Source organism: Brienomyrus brachyistius, chromosome 5 (assembly GCF_023856365.1).
Source record: "Brienomyrus brachyistius isolate T26 chromosome 5, BBRACH_0.4, whole genome shotgun sequence".
In the NCBI taxonomy this organism is placed as follows: Eukaryota; Metazoa; Chordata; class Actinopteri; order Osteoglossiformes; family Mormyridae; genus Brienomyrus; species Brienomyrus brachyistius.
The window spans coordinates 11191817-11211583 of NC_064537.1; the positions used below are offsets into that span (position 1 = coordinate 11191817).

Below are 19767 nucleotides of genomic sequence, written 5' to 3' on the forward strand. Positions count from 1 at the left end.
GAAGCTCTTTGAAGAAGGCCGGTCTTCAGAACATCTGAAGAATGAACGGCTAGTATGGGAAGCTTGCGGAAAACCACCGGCTATAGAAATTTATGGGTGTTCTGGTGTTAAATGAAATGCAATTCGACCGTGAGTGGGTTCTGAACATTTCCACCAAGCCGAGTGTAAAGTAGCGGCTGGGCAGGAGAGACCCGAGCGGCGTCTGACCCAGCCCACCTCTGCCGGTGCGGCTGATTTATGAGGTCGGCCATCGTGCGCTTAAGCGGCAGTATGGGAGGCCGTGTCCCTGACATCAGAGACGTTGTGGTGGGGGTGAAGGATGCGTAACGAGTCACTCGGTCGTGGAGAGCAGGCCATTTCCTTAAGACACACAGGAAGGTTGAGCTGGGGGCAGCATCTGGCCAGCGGGCGGGGGCCCCACTGGGACAGGGGGAGGATAATTACAGGGTCATTTAACAGCAAAGGGAAGAGCAGCACTGGTCGTGTGTCTCTCTCTTCCGCCCGCGAGACCCATCTAGCTTGGGTGGCCCTTCCTGTCCACCGTCCATGGGGGCCACGGGGGCTGAAATAAAAAGTAGACAGCTGCCCATTCTAGGGGGCACCCTGTGTAGCTCAGTGGATACGAAACGGGGCCCATGTGGGGGAGGGGTCTGCCCCCTATCACAGGGGCACGTCCATGCCAGCTGCTGGAAGCACTCGAGACTTTGACCTTACGCCCCCCCCCCCTCCCGCCCCCGCTACTACCTCCTCATCCCAATGCGTGATCCAGAGCCATAAACACAGTATGACTCAGTGGCATTGTGACACTCTGCCTCTTCGTAGCTTTTGTTTCATTTGTCACTCACGTATTTAGGAGGACGATGACACATCGAGGATTTCAGACTGGCAGCGTTTCCCTAAGAGGCTCCCAGTGTCGCCTCACAGAGCCGTGGCTTGGGCTCCCATCCCTGCCACAGCCCCCAGAAGAGCCCTCCGGGGTCCCTCTCTACCGCTCCATAGTCATGACCCCCCCCCCCCGCACGGGATAGCCCGTGCTTATGCAACTTAGAAATTATATGATGGTGACTTAAATCCAGCCGCTCGGGCCACAGAGCTCCAGCAAACGGTGTAGCAGCAGAAGCTCGCAGCCACGTGTAGAAAAGCAGCTCTGTGTGTGTGTGTGTGTGTGTGTATATATATATATGCACAGACACAGCATACATATAAATATCAGGGCTGCAGCCTGCTGTTTTATATGTATTTATAGATACGTGTGGGTGTATCTGTCCTATAATTATCTGAAGCCCTGCAGGTCGCACACCTTCCATTTTAATGGTCACATTCTGGGTCAGATCCTGAGAGAACAAAAACGTTAGGCCTGATTTTTGTTTTAAAGTGCAATAACGTAACTTTTCATTTGATCTCCACGTGTTGCCTGCCCCGCCCCCCCCTTAGATGCGGGCTCCGGCGGGGGCCCTGTGGCTTTCCCCTTAAAGTAGTCCTGGCTGTTAGCACCTCTCCGGTACTGGGCCTCTGACCGGGTTAGCGGGTCTGACAACCACGGTTCCTCCCCGTGTTCTTGCAGATCCTGCCTGTCTTGATTTCTTAGTAACATCTCGGGCCTTGATCGTGACCTGTCGTTCCCCGCGTGGGTGGGTATGTGGCTCTCGTATCTGAGGAGGCCCCGGGGGAGTGGGCTGGCCCCAGCTTTTTGCTGACGTGCTTCTCTTTCTGGGCTTGTTCCCCGAAGGGCATTTTTACTGCTAGAAAATGCTTCTTAAAAATGGAAAATGGAGATTGCTGATGCATGGTGCCGGAATAGTCGCTCATCTGACATTAGCGCTACCTGCTAATGTTAGCCTGCAATCTGCAATCAGCACTATTAGCGAACGCTAATAACCAGACCCTCCCCATTTCCGAACTGGGGTTATAATCTACCCGCTCCTTGTACCGGGAACAAGCTCCATATACGAAATCAGACCAAATCCACTGTGGAAATTCATGGGCTTGGTGGAGACGGCGATCTCCCAGGATTCCTCTGTCTTCTGCAGCGGAAGCCTTCCGACCATTTGTGTGTTTATCTGAACCTTTGGATTTGCAGGCAAGGACATTGTTTCATCAGCAAAACGGATCGTTTGCTGGCCGGGGTTAAAGTTTGTGGGAGGCTGCTGGTCCTCGTTTTCCCCCTCCGCGATTTACTGCCCTGTCATTGGTGGCTGGGAATTCCATGCCAGTAATTCAGCGCCGAATGCGTATTGGCCGTCGCCTGGCCTCTGTACGTCATTCGCGTGGCCCTGACATCCATCTGCGGCTCACGCCCGTAGTACACATTAAATACACTTAATAACATGGCTGTCCTGCTTACGGAGCCATTCTCTCTGGCAGATTGGCCGAAGCACAGTCGTTTGAGTGATGACCGCGCGAAAGCATTGTGGCGAGCTGATCCAGCTACTGCGTGGTTGTGAGAAGTGCGCCCTCACCTGTTGGGACAGATAACCACACCCTCCGTTTGCCTGGTGTTTTGAGCTGATGTCTGGCATTCTGGCGTCTGTAGTGGGTCGTCCATTGCTCTGAGGTGGGCAAAAAGGTCTCTGTGCCTGGGGGGTGCATAATTCCAAACAAATTGTTTGTTAGTGGGATAAATAAGATGGTGCCATTACCACCACCCTCCACGTGGCCCCTCACCCACCTGGACAAAAAGGACATTTAGGTGAGAATACTGTCCAGAGATTTCAGTTCAGCATTCAACACAATCATTCCTCAGCATCTTATAGGAAAGTTGAGATTGCTGGGCCTAAACACCTCCCTCTGCAACTGGATCCTGGACTTTGTGACTGGGAACATCTCCAGTACCACCTTGCTGAGCACAGCGCCCCCCCCCAGGGCTGTGTGCTCAGCCCTCTGCTGTTCACGCCGATGACCCACGGCTGTGCAGCAATGCACAGCTCAAACTGCATCATCAAGTCCGCTGATGACACAACCGTGGTGGGTCTGATCAGTGGGAACGACGTGGTGTACAGAGAGGAGGCGCAACGGCTAACGGACGGGTGTGGAACCAACAACCTGTCTCGGAATGTGAACAAGACCAAGAGGATGGTTGTTGACTTCAGGGGGACCCGCCCTTGGTGTTCACATCACGGAGAACCTCACATGGATCCTCAACGCCAGCTCCATCGCCGAGAAAGCCCAGCAGCACCTCTATTTACTGCAGAGACTGAGGAGAGGGAACCTCCCCCCCCCCCCCATTCTCACCCTGTTTTACAGAGGGACTATAGAGAGTAACCTGTGTAGCTGCATCACAGCTTTTTATGGGAACTGCAAGACTCTACAGACGTTAGTAAGAACAGTAGAAAAGATCATGGGGGCATCTCTCTCCCCTCTGTCGCAGACATTAACACGTCACGCTGCATCTCCACAGCCACCGGCACTGCGGACGACCCCACACACCCCTCCCACACCCTCTTCTCCCCCCTTCCGTCTGGCCATAGGTTCCGTAGCACACTGGCCTTCACTGCCAGGATGGGAAGCCGCTTCTTCCCTCAGGCCGTTAGACTCTTTCGCCAAAACTGAATTACCAACTATTTCATATACAGCTTAATTTATTATATGCTGCACACTCTCTTGTCCTGCCGCGAATACTGTTTGCGCTTTTATTTACTAATTATTGCCATCTTGCTGCTAAAATACAGTATAAGTCATAAATACTGTATGAGCAATAACACTATTTATTTAAATATCCATTTCAGACCAGCACGGTTACTACTGCATGCACTGTATGCTGTCTTGTCCTGTATATTACACTTGTGTTGTCCTTTGTTGCTTCTGTCCTTCTGTCGTCTGTTTCTGCCTGGTCCTGGATGAACAATGTTTCGTTTCCCTGTATACTGTGTATATGGCTGAAATGACAAATAATCCTACCTGCCGAAATGTGCATTAATAGCACTGGGGGGGGGGTGTTACATTTGCTGGTCAGATCATAGTGGCGCAGGAGAATCAGAAGGTTGTAGAGTCACAGCTGACCAGGGGATCTGCTGTTGTACCTTATAGTCTAATGTGCCTTAGCATGAAGAAAATAAACACCTTTTTCAAAGTGCGCATGTTATTTTAGCCAGCTCTTCTGCGTGAGATCACACCCGGCCAGGTTTTGGGCAGCTCACGTCTCCCACTCGTTGTCGTGGTCCTGTCATTGGACAGCTTGTCGCTCAGCTCTGCATATCTGGGGTCTGCATGGTCTGATTGGCTGCTGTGGGCTAGAGGTTAAGCTCACTTAGTGTGACTCTGTGCTGGTGGGGTGTTTGTTGGGGGGGGGGGGTGCTGGTGAGTGTGCAGTAAATCGCAGTCCAGCTCCAGTCTGACGCAGTGCATAGCCCTGCTATTTTACAGCTGATACACAGCAGATCAGTGCCCCCCAACCCACAGAGGCGTAGCGGAGCGTGGGAGTGAGTAACTATGCGTGTGAGTTACATGCTCGTTTCAGGGGGTGCGTTGGTTGGAAATGCAGTTCTCCTGGAACATAACAGATCACAGCATATGAGTGACAGACGACCTCCTCAGTGAGTGCTCCTGTAGGCCTGTGCTGTGACTCACCACTGCCCCCTAGTGTGCAGGTACGCAAATCTGCCCATGACAGTTTTTCAGTCCACTGTGACTGAGCTGCTGACATCTGCTTCTTTGTCTGTCCCCTCATTAATGTTAATGCTAAGCATCTGATCTGATTTGATGTTAATTTTGTGGCATCATCAAGGACTCTGGCCAGGTGATTTCTGTATGATGTGTGTCACATGACTGTTTGGTAATGGGTTGTTCAAATGCTCTGGCTACTGTAGTTTCATTTTGTATTTTTTTGTTGTTGGAAACTAGCTGTGTATCTTGTCAGCAGCTCTGTAGTTTATGTAGCTGAAAGCACACACACAAGTCATTGTTTGGATGGAGAGCATTAAACCCAGAAGTTGTGGCCTTAGCTCCCCCCCCCACCCCCACACACACGTTTCTGATAGCAGCTAATCACAGCTCAGCCAGGAGGAAGACTGGGAGAGCGCTTTAGCCTCATGCGCGACTGCCATGCCGGTGTTTTGGATGTTCTCTGGGATTCTGGTGCTTGAATGTTTACACGTGTAAGAGGAGCACACCACCCTCTGCAGCTTTTTCCACTCAGTGGTTGTAGCCCCCCTGCACGTCTGTGAGATGCAGTTTCTTGTGCATCTACGAGATGCAGCTTTTTGCACGTCCTGTGAGGTGCATCTTTTTGCATGTCTGTGAGATGCAGCTCCTGCATGTCTGTGAGGTGCCAACTTTCTGCTTGTCTGTGAGATGCAGCTTCCTGCATTTCTGTAAGATGCAATTTCCTACATGTTTGTGAGATACAGCATCCTGCACATTTATGAGATGCACATTTTTTTGCACGTTTGTGAGATACAGCATCCTGGCACATTTGTGAGATGCACATTTTTTTGCACGTCTTGTGAGATGCAATTTTTTTGCACATCCATGAGATGCATCTTCCTGCACATCTGTGAGATGCATCTTCCTGGACATAGATCTATTCTTTATCCACAAACCAAAATATGACTTGCAGAGAGATTGGTGGAATAAAAAAATGTAGTGAATAGGCAGTGAAAATGGCCTTTATCTCGCCTCGTAGCTCCCCGGTGGCTGCAGTGTGTTCATTTTCAATCCCACTGCTGCTCACCATTTTGTCTTTATTGATGATGAACAGAAATAATAAAAATGGCAGCCAGAGCGCTGTGACTGGGGACATGCTAGAACCCCGGCAGTGTGTGGGATTTTCATTCTGTCCTGCTCTGCGCTTTGGTTCTCTGCGAGTCCTGCAGCTGAATCATACCCGAAACTATCCCGAGCCGGGTGCCGCCCTCTCAGAGCCTCCTGACCCCCTGCAGCTCCTCTAGCCTCTATCCACCCCCACAAAGGTCAGTAGCAGCGTTAGCCAGGAGGGTGGGGGGGGGGGGGGGGGTGGCGTGGCGTGGGACACTCAATGCCTGTGCACCCCCAGCCTCTGACTCTGCGGATGGAGGAAAAGGGAACATGCAATAAAAACAGTGTGTTCAGGAGAGCAGCTCTCAGCACATTGTGCCAGGGGGGGTGGGGGAGGGAGGCGTTGCTTTCAGTGACAAATCGCCTGAAGTTCTTACCAGATCCGCTGGTATGGCTTCCCCCCCCACCCCCCCCCCCCCCCCCCCCCCCCCCCCCGAGTGCGCTGGGTGTGGTACTGTAGGGACCCCAGGGACTCACCAAACCTCCACTTCTGCATGTAATTTGCCAGATCTGGAAGTGAAGGTTTGTTTGTTTGCTTTCAGGCCGGCGAGTTTAAAAGGGCCGGAGGCCCAGCGCTTTCACAGAAGGTGCTTTTATTGTGGACTCCTTCTAAGTAGTAAACAGTTGTGTTCAGCGCCTAATTAGGGCTGAAGCAGGGGGTCCCGTATAAGTATGAAGAGTGAAGCTGCGAAAATGTTGGCCTTTCTGCCTGTATTTCTCGATGCTGATCTGTGCAATTTGTCATTTTTAAACATTGGGCCAAAATTTATAAAAAAAAAAAAAAAAAAAACTGCACTTCTTTTTCAATGCAGTGTGGTGACCGAATTCTCTTAGGGAGACTTTTAGCTGAGACTCAGATAAAATATGAGTGTAAGTTCGAATGCTGGTTTCTCTGACAGCTCCTGTCGCTGCTTAACAAGTGTGGCGCTCATACACTGTTTACTTGCTTGGAGAGAACAACATGACTACGGAGGGAAATGACTTCGGACCGAAGGGGTCCTGCAGGCATTACCATACACGGCTCTGCCAGCGTCAGCTGCTTTGCGGTCAAATTTAAAGAGTCGAGTGAAAAAAAAAAAAAAAAAAAAAACTGCTTAAGTAGTCAGAGTGTCTTCATTGGCTTGAATCTTAAGCTGGGAGAGTGCAACAGAGCAAGCTGTCTTCGGTTTATCTCTGTGAGAGGACGGTGGTTGTGTGTGTGGTGTGTGTGTGTGCGCGCGCGTGCGGACGTGCTGAGCGGAGGGGAGAGAGGGGAGGGAGCAAGAGAAGCCAGAGAAAAGGAGGGGGCCGCTGTCCGCCCTCCCCCCGGAGCTCGGTGGCGAGGGAGGCAGCAGCGGCGCGAGCAGGAGAATTTGCTCCTTTAAGAAAGCAGAGGGACCTGGATCTTGAGGCATAACTTTTTTTTTTTTTTTTTTTTTTCTCTGACTCCTAATTTGGGATTCGTTCGAGGACACAGAGAACGCCTCTGAAACGTTACCTTGATTGGAAAGGGATCTTCACTGTTGATATTAAGACAAAAGATGTCTGATTCCACTGTTAATGCTCACTTGGGAGGAATAATATCAGATTTTGAAGGTCAGTCTTTTACGTTGTACTTTTAAATGATTTTTTTATTTTTTTTTGCTTTTCTCTGTGTTTTGCTCTGCTCACGAACAAACTTTTGTCTACCGTAGAAGCACTGCAGTGAGGGTGTTACTTACGGTGGGCTGCATTGGATCTTCGTGAAGAGTGCGCTTTCGGGTTCAGAAATACCGAACCGGAATTTAAGAATAAATTCTCTCTCTCCTTCTCTCCCTCCGTCTCTCCCCTTGCTTTTCTTTGTCACGGCGGCATGGGCACGTTCAGGGGAGCGGATCCTGTGGTCTGCTGTTGCCTGGCCCCGTCCAGGGCGGGCGGCCGTACCGATAGCGGTGTGGGGCAGGAAAGCCTCCTGGCACAAACAAACACGCAGAGGGGCCCGTTAGCGGAGGGGGGGGAACATCTGTTGCCTCTGCGCTTCCTCTCTGCCGCGCGCCCCTTCTGCTTTCATCTCCGTTGCTTTCCTCCGCCCCCAACCCCCTCCCCCCCCATCCGGTTCACCCTGTCCAGCTGTGTGGGCCTGAGAGTCACCATGCCCCCAGCAGGGTCCCTCTCTGGCCCACCGGCCATGTGGAGCTCGAGTATGTTCCAAACGTCCCAGGAGAAGGCTGTCAGCAGCTGGGGGGGAGGCAGGGGTTGGGGGGTGGCGGCTCCGGAGGGCAGTGCTCATCTGGAGATACATCTCCTCTTACCTCTCCTGCTACATACCTCTCCTCTCTGCTCTGTTATTAGCTCATACTTCCCTGCTCTCTTGACATTTCCATGATCCCATTAGCTCCTTTTTTCAGTGCTCTTTTTAACATGGGATGATCCCATTTGGTCGTTTTCGATTGAGTCTTTGTCTGTTTGATGATCCCATTTGGTCACTGAGCTCACTGCTCTTTTAGGAGGCGATGATCCCATTTGGTCACTGAGCTCACTGCTCTTTTAGGAGGCGATGATCCCATTTGGTCACTGAGCTCACTGCTCTTTTAGGAGTGATGATCCCATTGGTCACTGAGCTCACTGCTCTTTTAGGAGGCGATGATCCCATTTGGTCACTGAGCACACTGCTCTTTTAGGAGGCGATGATCCCATTGGTCCCTGAGCTCACTGCTCTTTTGTTGTGTTTGTGTGATGACCACGATCACTCCAGTTCTCACTACTCCTTTACCACGTGAGTCTCATTTGCTCCCATTCTGAGGGCCTCTTTTAAGACATGCGACAGTCCCACCAGACCATCCGACTCATCCCTTACATCTGTCTCGCTGGTTGGTGTGCTGCCACTGTTTGGCTTATGACATCACAGTGCCTGCTTTTTAAGTCCAGCCAAATATGTCCACTGGCTTTTGGAACTTTGAAATTTACTCGTAGCAAGCTTGCACAGAGTTTTCAGTGATCCCACCAGAAGTGAATATGTGGTTTGCTCTCTTCATTATCGGCTAAAATGTCAATGATCTTTCGAGGATGAAAAGGCACGAGTCACCTTTTTGTCTATTCAAGTGTAATTTATTTCGGACCGGAGGCCCAGTTCTTTTCTTTTCTGTGCTTTTTAAAAAAGTTTTCATATTAAAAATCCTAAAATTTTGTGTAGTATTTATGCTCCTGAAACAAAATTTATTTTTTCAAATGAAATTAAGCATCCAGTCGTTTACACTGAGTGCAGGTTTCCTTTTAGTCTGTTTGAGTGTAATCTTCGAATGTGTAGCCAAAGCCTGATTGGACGATAAACTGGCAGTGGGCGTGGCCCGGGCCCAACTTCCCTCCTGGTTGTGACGGCAGGTGGAGGCTTGGGCCTCCCCGTTGTTGTCGTGCCCTGGCACCACCGTGGAAAACCCCGCAGCATTTCTCATACAAAGGGTCTGTAGGCTGCGCAGCCCCCTATTGGTGCTGAGGGAGACGAGGGCATCAGGAGAGGAAATTCCAAGGAGGGTGGCAGACAGAGGGCTCATTTCAGCGATGTGCGCCTTTGGACCCCCGCCATGACACTGGCAGCTCTAGCGCGTGATTACTTAATAAATGGGCCATTCATGTCACTTCCGGTCTCAAATATGCTGCCCCTCACAGAGATTGTCGTATGTGAATGGAAGGTGAGGTAGGTGCGTCTTGATGTCTGTGCATGTGCAGTGGCTCTCCAGTCCTTAAAGAAGGCAGGAACCAATAAAACCTAGAACCTGAACACTTAAATAGAACCTAGATAATTCAAACTGCAGACGTTAATCCTGCACAGTGTGACAGAATCTAGTGTATGTATAGGAATGTAGAGTACTGTAAATATTATAATATAACCTGACCCTGAATTATAAAGGGTTAGGTGTTAACGGTGCTGTTTCACAACTCCTGAGCTCTCATGATTGTAGTTTTGGAGGTAGTGTGTCAGGCTCTCCTTGGAAGCCCAACAACTGCATTGGTGGTCATCGTTAAGGTTTGGTAATGGCAAAGATCAGTTTGATCGGTTTAACAGTGAATATGTCACCTATCTGTGCCGCCATCAACCAGCATTGAATCTGTATCGACGTGCGTCACTCTATGCAGGGAATGTCACACTGAGGCCGCAGGGTAAATGTCTGCCGCTGTTGGTCACACGGCGTGACCTCACTGCTGGCTGCACTTGCACAGAGACACACCAAGAAAGCAGTGGTTCAGACGTGGTGAAGCAGTGCAGACTGGCTGCAGTGTCCGGCCTGACCGGATTCTCACGCTTGTTCCGGGAGAACGTGTGTCCCCGTTTGTTCCTGACGTTCGTACTCAGACCTCGAGCAGCAGAGTCTAATGACTGGGTGAAACAGGAAGGAGACTTAGGGAGTCTTGGCACATCGAGCCACGAGAAGATCTATCTGGCTCCAGCCGTCTCAATTTGATGGTGACGTCTCGCTCCTCATGGCTAAACGGGCTAATGCTTTCAGCAGCACGCTGAGATAGCGGCACTGCATTGTGTAAGGTCACTCCTACTTTTGGTCACTGGACTATACAGTGAGTCGCTCTATGGAGGACCAGCACCGCTTAGGTACATTGACAGAACATCATTCGTTCCATGTATGACCCGCTGTGCGTTCTATTTATTTCTATTTATCTACTTCCAAATTCCTTGCAGTACTTTCCCTGACATTCTTTGTATCGTTACTGTTAATGTTTCTCATTAATTTATTATCGTTTATTTCTGTCTAAATGTCTTTTTCCATGTCTAAGTGTATGTGTGTTGTGCTAATGCAACATACATTTTTCCTATGGATTAATAAAGTATCTATATATTTCACATCTTTGGAGGGAACCCCCCCCCCCCCCCCCCACCCCCGACTTGTGTTTTAATAATTTTTTTGATCCTTGAGCTCATTGTCCATTCATTTGTCGGCTGCTTGCTTGCTGCGTGAATCTATCACGGTCACGAAAGTGAAGTAAATGACTGGAAACTGATACGTTTCGTGACTAAATGAGTCTGCTGTAGTCGTGTCTGTATAGAAGTTAAAATGCTATTATTTGCTGTTTATATGTGTCTGTGTGCTTTTCTGTTTTCCAAACAGCCATATTCTTTGCAGTCATATGTATTTCAGTAAATAAAATGATTGAGGAAAAAACACTAACCAAATAAAAACCAAATCGGATAAATATTGTGGCATCTTGGCTCAGTAGGTAGCACTGGAGCATCACACTTCCTGGACTGGAGGTACAAATCTGCATGCTGTCCTGGGGTGTTATCTGGGTGATTCCATGCTCACTGGGGTTTGGTACTGGATTAGAGGTGGTGGGAAGTGTTGGTGTCAGGGTTTAGAGAAGGAGTAAACATTGTATACCACACTGAGGGTTAAGAGAGAATGGTATATACATACGTATTGCACGCTGAGGGTAGAGGCAGGATGGTGTATGCACATACATAGCATGCTGAGGGTAGAGGCAGGATGGTGTACACACACACACACATATCACACTGCGGGTAGAGGCAGGATGGGTGTACACACACACATATCACACTGCGGGTAGAGGCAGGATGGTGTACACACACATATCACACTGCGGCTAGAGGCAGGATGGTGTACACACACATATCACACTGCGGGTAGAGGCAGGATGGTGTACACACACACACACACACACATATCACACTGCGGGTAGAGGCAGGATGGTGTACACACACACATATCACACTGCGGGTAGAGGCAGGATGGTGTACACACACACATATCACACTGCGGGTAGAGGCAGGATGGTGTACACACACATATCACACTGCGGGTAGAGGCAGGATGGTGTACACACACACATATCACACTGCGGGTAGAGGCGGGATGGTGTACACACACATGACCCGCATTGCACACATGGTAACAGTTGCACTTGGCTTGCGTATTTTCCCCTGCAGGTTTGGTTGTGTTGGATGGAGGGATGCAGCAGGACAATGTCAGCTTTGTGGAAGAGCATGTGTGCTGCTGGTCAGAATAAACTCAGCTCTGCTGGAAATAGGAATAAAACACTTTTTCTTAATATGAACAAGATCCCGGAATGAAGAGCCTCGCTGTTAGAGTCATACTCACCCTTTGATTTAGGTGTTAAGTGTTTTGTTTTCAGGTTAGAAAGTGTGTTGTGTACAAAGCAATCTAACTGAACTAAAAACATATTGTGTGTGTTATATGGGAAGGCCCCGGCACTGCACCAGCACTGCACCGGCACTGCACGGTATTCCTCTGACGTGTTCATCACGGCTTATGGTTCCAATGCAGAATTTTTGCTCTGACTCTCGGGACAGCGCTGTCTCCCCAGGGCTGAACATTTGAAATCGGTGTGTTGGATCGTACTTATCAGCCATGTGTCCCCCCAGCTTTCAAACGCATGCAGTGTGTGGAATCTAGATGCTGTTCGGTTTGTAGTAGACACTCCAGTTATAGTGGAGCATTCAATGTATCGCATTCGGGGTTTGCTGGGTAGGCGCTGGACCAATCCTGATTGGAAATCAGTTATGGGAAGTGTATGGCTCGCTGTTTTGATAACAGAATTCCAGGAAAACGTGTCCGACAAGCTTATCTTTCTACAGCATAGTTAGTGGTATTAGTTTGAATGGAAGCATTTTCCAAACTAAGAACCTTCATACTAAACACTGTTAGCATTAAACGAACAGAATACTCTTGTGTGATGCGACTTATGAGTAGGTGTCATGTGATGCCCATCATCCAGTTAGCTGGGAGAATGTTAATGATGTAATCTGATGAGCATACAGTTAATGGTACAGGGTAAGTCATGAGAGGAAGAACCAGTCAAATTAGTTGCTTCCCCTGTAATGAGACGTTTTGTCCTGGCTTTTGTCATTAAATGCACTAACCACATAACACTGAATAAATAGACAATTGAAGGGTGATCATTAAGTGAATCAGTGAAGAGCAGCTTGATGCAGATAAGTACATATAGCATATTAGCTTCAGTGATGCGGCTTTCGAAAACTAGGAGATTTTTGGTACTTCGTGGTTTTCTCTCAGTTGTTCTGAGAATATGATTCTAATAATAAAATGAGCAACAGCCCCCCACACATGCAAAGCCAGTGTATCAGAGTATAAGAAGCCTTTGGTGTTTGGGCTGAAGCCGCAGGAGCCTGAGAGACCCTCGCTTCCGCCGCCCCCTGACGCCCCACATCCGGGCCCCTGCTCTGGGGATGAGACACCCCCCGGCCCTGAATAGGTCTGCTGGAGAGCTGCAAGACACTGGCGCACGGGTGTCAGATGCTAGCAAGAAGTTAGCAGCATGTGGTGGGACACATTAATGTTCTTCATCATCGAATGGTGGCAACGGTGTTATTATGATGTCATAGACAGTCACATCCATAGGTGTGTGTGTTCTGTGAGTACACAACTGCCATCACTTTTTTTAATGGCATGATGGTCTGAGACTGGCAATATGGGGAGTTCAGTTAGGTCTGCTTGGAATTTGTAAATGCGTTGCTCCACTGATAGTAATTTCATTACAGCTGTGCTCTGTACTAGGGGCTACGAGAGCGGACCTCATCATGTCCCCTCTTGTAGATGGATAGGCTGATCTTGGGAGGCATGAGCGGGGGGGTCTGAGGGCAATAACTGAAAGGGGCTTTTATGCTCACAGGAGTGGAGGTATCCTTAGTAACCACCCACACCTGTCGTTGCATGATCTGCCTCAGCTGCCTGATTGACCTCAGAGGAGCATGTGGAGGTTTAAATCTCGACCATTCATCTAGAAAGTTCCAGAATGTCTGTTGCAGATCGCTTTGTCCTGCTGCGTTGGTGGATGGCAGTTGTGGGGGGGGGGGGGGTTAACAGTGAGCAGTGAGACGTGCTTCCGGCCAAGAATGCGCGGCATGCAGTCGTACGGCGTCGCCTCGAGCACGCTCCCTCCATGCCATTAAATACAGTGGTGCATTGATCTTGCAGCAGCTGGGCACTAAGCCTGTCTGTAAATCCTGCCGGCTCACGCAGGATCATCAAGCCTTTCCTTCTGTGATAAATCAAGAACCAATGGGATTTCAACAGCAGGGATCACCACGTACAACCATGGTTCCAGAACGGTGGGATCAGGAGGCAAAAACGGGTCATAAATGCAACACAGGGCCGGATGTCATGAAACTATGTTAGTAGTTAGTAGTAGTATTGCAGGCTAATAATATGGATTTTTGTGACATCATTTGCTAAAGACAAGTTTGCTCATTTATTGATGGTTAATGAGTCTTAAAACAATCTGTTGTTTGCCAGGTAAAATAAACCAAAAATAAGGAAAAAGAGATTTGAACCGTCGATGACAAACGGGATGTACTTTCCATTGACTGGGACGAATCTGATAAAATCACCGGCACCTGAAAGTAATTTTCTCAGCACTTCATATCAAGCTTCAGGGGGCCGAGCTCTTTAAAGCTCTTTAAGTGAAACCATTTATAGAAGCTCTTTATCAACATTTTTTAGATTACTGATGTCGGAAAGTAGGTAATGTACTGCCTGAATTTCCAGGTCATACATCTGAAATGGTCTGGACTCTAAAACAAGAGGACAGAAAAGATCACAGATAGTTTATTCATGCCCAGGGGAAATTGTCTTCAGTGCCTGTGCCCCTGTAGCAATGAAGAACAAATTTCTAAAATTATCCATTATTTGTTGTTTTTGATGTGAGACCGTCAGTGACCTAAGGTCAGTCCTCATTTAATCCAATGAAGAACTTCCATTAAATTTCCAAAACTCACTAAGTGGACAAATTCTCAAAAACATATCACATGGGACCGAGTGGGTTTTGGAAATTTGCTTTTCAACTGAAGTTAAGGGCTTGACAGTGGTATCAGTCCGTCGGCTACGGGATTTGAACCGACATCCTTCCGATCACAGGCACAGCCGTCTAACAGCCACAATCTGTTCCTACATTGATCTGGGCAAATAATGAAATGTAAATGTAACAGATTTCCACCATGGTATTGTCATTTAGATGTTTAACTAGTTAACATTTAAGCTGGGAACAAATTGGCCATCTGAAAAACAAATCAGTAAGCATTTTGCTTGAGGAAAACTGGCGCGTCAGCTCTTCGCTAGAAGACAAATGGGGCGGCTTATGCTGACTGTCCAGGGACACAGGCGGAGGAGGTGCAGTTCTGTGTGGGTCCACATACTCTCCACCTTAAAGGCGACGCTGGGTTTGCGATGACACCGGAAACCGAATACTCTGAATGGACATGTGGGCACCTAGTGGAGCGCCAGAATGGCGTTGGATCACATTGCTGTCTCAGGCCAGGAAGTCTTTTAAAAAACGCACAGTGGTGCGCGAGTCAGAGCCGCAGAGTTACCGCAGGATGTGGGTTCTCTGTGTGACCCATGTGGGCTGGAGCGATCGCATATTGCTAGTAACGAATCCCCCACTATCCGACTCCCTTTCTGAGGGTCGTGATCGGGGACTGTCATGCGGGCTCTGGATCAGAGCTCATCCAAGCTCCACCCCAGCAGCCTGAAATCATGGGAGGTCAGGATGTCAGAGTAGATGTTTCGTTTTGGTTGGTGTCATTTTTGTTAGGAGAGGTCTGACAGGGACCGTCGGGATGAGAGAAGATGCAAAATGCCCTGTGGATCCTGCCTGGATGGTCCCGACTATAACGTTAGTGCCATTTTAGTGCGATTTCTTCACAGTCCAGTGCCGGTGGAAGCAGGCCTAGTGAAGTCTACTAAATTAATGTTTAACATCAATTATAATCTGAAAGGACTCAGGATGTTGGATGTGGTCTGTTTGCTGTGCCTCTGTCTCGTGGCAGTTTGGCTGGTGCGTTCAGCCCTGGATGGACTTTAACTGAAACGAGTTTAGAAGATGTTGGTGGGGGGGTTGCCACACACACATGGCTTTGGTAACGCTTTCGTGAAGGCTGTTTATCCTCACCCACAGACTTGCTGATTCTCTTTCACATGGGGTAAAATGTTCAGTAATTAAAGAAACAGAGTGTAATATAACTTCAAATGTCTTTATGATGTTAAGGTCAGATGTTTTATTCTTTGAAAAACAGAATTTGGGTTCCGTATTAAATTGTGTCGCCTGCGACGTCTCCATTTGCCGTCAGAGATTGCAGGCGCCGCTCTGACTCTCCTGCGAATCACAGCGAGGCGTGTTTCCTCTTAAGCGCCTTTGCGAGGCACAGGAAAAAGCCTCATCTGCTCACCTGTGACTCGCAGATGAGTCACAGCAGTGGCGAGCTCAGCTGAGATGGATCCCCCGGGCTATTTGCACCCTCCCAGGAATGCATGATTTTCACACAAGCTCGGGGCTTATCCTGGTGGCTTATGAGTAGTTCAGGTGAATCTGACTTAAGGTTTCATGTGGGGGAGGGGGGGTTATACAGAACCTGATTGTTTTCACGGCAGGGTCATTTGGATGAGTCAGAACGATTTACCAGTGATCTGAATCTGAATCAGACTTACAAACTTGAACCTGGTGTCCTAGACTGCTACAGAATGCCACATGGTTCCAGTCACGTATGTAAATTGCCCCCCCCCCCCCCCACTGATTTGTGGCTTTTGCTGGCACTTTTGTATAGTTCCTTCCTCAGGAAGGGTTATCCGTAAACGCTGATGACAGGCAAGTCTTCCTGTCGCTTGCTTGGTTTCCTTTCCTCTGTCGCTGAAGCAGCTTGTTGGGCTCTGTGGGCAACTGCGGAGGCAGCTGTGCCGTTCCTAACGGGACCGTCCCGGCAGAGTGGGAAATGCGCGTCTCTCGCTCACAGCGCGGGACGTAAAATGGCCTCTCTGCACCGAGGCCCGGCGGGATGCGGGTCAAAGCAGAGTTTACGCTCATCCTCATGGATGCGAATCGTGGCTCGATTTTAACTTTTGGCAGCCGGTGTGGAAAAAGAGGAGAGAGACAGGCCCCTATAAAGGCTGACAGAGGGGAGTTACAGCGACTGGGGGACCAGAACAGACTGGAAGGTTGCTGGTTCAATCCTGATAGAGGAACTGCCATTATGCTTCTTGGAAAACTCTCTTAACGTGAAGATGCAGGGTCAATTAATGTCAAGCTCTGGCAGCATCTGGTATCAATCGAAAGCTTTTTCTCATTTGTTCTTATCCTGTTCTGGATATTTGCTTCTTATGTTTCTTTGGTGTAATTTGTATTTGCAGTGTCATGACCCCCAATGATGTTCTAAATGTAATTTTTTTAGAACCTTAAAATAAGAATGTTAATTTTATTATGAAGATACGACACCTCACATCTCCCATTATCTAATTCCATTGTTTTATTTTATTTTATTTTATTTTTAAATGCCTGATAAATTTTGGCTCTAACTGCTGCTCTGTCCTACAGCTCTGAAGAGGTCCTTTGAGGTGGAAGAGGTGGACCAGTCGGCACACTCTTCTCCCCATGCCCGCAGAACGGTCAACACGCACCTGAGGACGGCTGGCACCCCCTCCGGCCCTCGCTTCCTCGACCTGGGAAGCCGCAATTCAGATTTCAGCCAGAAGGTGCCCTCGGAGGTGGCCAACCAGCGCTCCCCCAAGATCAGCCTCCGCCGCATGGAGCTGACAGGGAGCCGTGCCCCCGAGCCCGTCCCCCGTCGTACAGAAATCTCCATCGACATATCCTCCAAGCAGGTGGACAGCTCCCCCAGCCCCGGCATCTCCCGCTTCGGCCTGAAGAGGCGGAGGCCCCCGCCCTGGGCAAGGCCCCAGACCTAACACAGAGAAGGGCAGAGCTTATCTTTAGCAGGCCTCAGGAGGCCCCGCCTCCCAGGAGAGCTGATCCGCCCCCTCTGCTGCCAGGATCCCTGAGCTGGTCCACAGGAAACCAGAGACCCCAGGTCCCCTGGAACCGCTGACCCGGAGGTCCGAAATCCACATCACCAAAATTCCAGAGGTTTCGGCTCTGAACAAGGTGGCCGAAAACAATGTACACGTGACCCCCAGCATCCCACCCAGCTACACAGAGATCAAGGCCCCGCCCTCTGCACCTGAGGTCTACATCGGAGGCCCTGACAGTAAGTCATGTGACCCTTGCATCAGCTGATGTCCAGCTATTTAAATAAGACAAATCCTTGGAAGGAAATGGCTCTGGACCAGTTTTAATAGGAAGTCAGTACCCAGAGGGCATCTGTGAAATTACAGGGAGCTTAACAGTTATAATACTGAGGATATTAACCATAATATCAAGCATGCAATCCGGCAATGTTTAATACATTACAGAAATAATAGCAGTATATTTAGTGATAAAACATTCCAGTGTCTAGCAAATGGAAAATGATTGTTATTTATATATTATTTATATGTGTATCCATGAGTTTTCGTCCTCATTATGATTTTCGTCTATTATATCTCCAGTTTTTTCCGTAGTTGCAGGTAACGTTTTGTTATACGGAAGTGTCTGTTTCCAGAATATTAGCAGAATTATTACAAAATATTATCTAAACAGCATTTAGCGAGGTGTCGTCCTGCGCAGGCGTCGAGACGAGCTGGAACTCCCGCCCCAAATCATGATCAGAAAACTGAGATGCTTTCGGGCCGTGGGCTCAGCACAGCTTTTAGACAATGACCATTCTGTTCAGCGACCGTCCGGGAGCAGAGCTGGGAGCCTCTCACAAAAAGACGAAAGCCATCGTGTCAATCCAAATCCCATAACCTTTTAACCAGTAAACGTGTAAACACCACACTCAGAGTTGGGAATCAAACTCACAACCCTACAAGGCCTGAGGCCTGCCCATGATGAGGCCTGCCCACTGATTCAGGCTGTACTTTTTAGATGCTTATTCTGTATAAGCCTTTGAATATGCAACTGTCCATAATAGGGGCGGCATGGTGGTGCAGTGGTTAGCACTGTTGCCTCACACCTCTGGGACCCGGGTTCGAGTCTCTGCCTGAGTCACATGTGTACAGAGTTTGCATGTTCTCCCCATGTCGTCGTGGGGTTTCCTCTGGGTACTCCGGTTTCCCCCCACAGTCCAAAAACATGCTGAGGCTAGTTGGAGTTGCTACAGTAAATTGCCCGTATGTATGCTGTGAGAGTGAATGGTGTGTGAGTGTGCCTTGCGATGGGCTGGCCCCCCATCCTGGGTTGTTCCCTGTCGGGCCCCTGTGTCTGGGGCTGGGTGTACAGCGGGGGGGGGCACATGTCCGGGACAACAGCGGCCCGTCAGCCTCAGTGTCACCTGTGGAAGTCCTGCAAGGGCTGTGTGAGGATTGTGTGTGTGATGGACAACGAGCATGCAGTCTTGCCTGATAAACAAGGCGTGTTGCTATGGTGACCTGTGCCCGCCTCCCCCCCCCATGATTCTCATCAGAGTGATGAGAATAACAGCGACTCCTCCGTCGGAAAGAATGTGCTCCACACACGGGTCTGATGATGCTCGCTCTCACATCGAGCCCCGGAGATCCTGCGGGCCGTGCAGATATTGCGAGCGCAGCCGCTCTGGCCGCCATGTGAATTTACGCATTCTCCATCACTGGGGAGGCGCCGTGATGCTTCAGACGCTCACAGCCGCCAGCTATCGACAAATCTTGCAGTCTCCTCGCTCCGCTTTTTCAGCTTTCAGTCGCCGGGGGGGTGGAGTGGACTTGGCATCTGGTGCATTGTGTGGGGTGGGTGGGAGTTATGATCTGAGCTCCAGACCTCTGGATGTGCAGCAAGCCAAGGGGAGCTTCTAATCAGAGGCAGTTGCTTACAGGTCTTTGTGGCTCTTGGCTATCAGACATACACTGCACTGGGCATTTGACCGCACATGACTACACTGGGCAGTATGCACTGCACCGACCGTCTGACAACACTCACTGCATTGAACTGTCTGATGGCACATGTTGCACTGGACTAGTACACACTTGGTTTTGATTACAATACAGTATAGGTCAGATAAAGGTGCAGTGGAGACAGTGATGTCTTGGACTGGGTCTCAACTTCAGGCAGTGTGGTGTTTCACTGCATCACATTGTGACTTCACACTTCTTTGTTCTGTTTGTGTGGACCTTGCATGTTCTCTGTCTTTGTTTGGGTCTGGGTGTCTTC

At 49.3% G+C, this 19767-nt stretch overlaps 1 protein-coding gene across 2 annotated transcripts in view; it reads left to right on the forward strand.

Moving 5' to 3' along the window:
- septin9b (septin 9b) overlaps window positions 1–19767 on the forward strand; it is a 54773-nt gene that overhangs the window by 3930 nt on the left and 31076 nt on the right. Inside the window, exons 1-2 of one of the 2 annotated variants that reach the window (XM_049013837.1) lie at window positions 7168–7326; window positions 17083–17752. The gene's annotated coding sequence lies outside the window, so the exon portion shown is untranslated. Of the gene's footprint in view, window positions 1–7167; window positions 7327–17082; window positions 17753–19767 lie in introns of those variants that run through there. The other variant, XM_049013836.1, reaches the window with a different exon arrangement.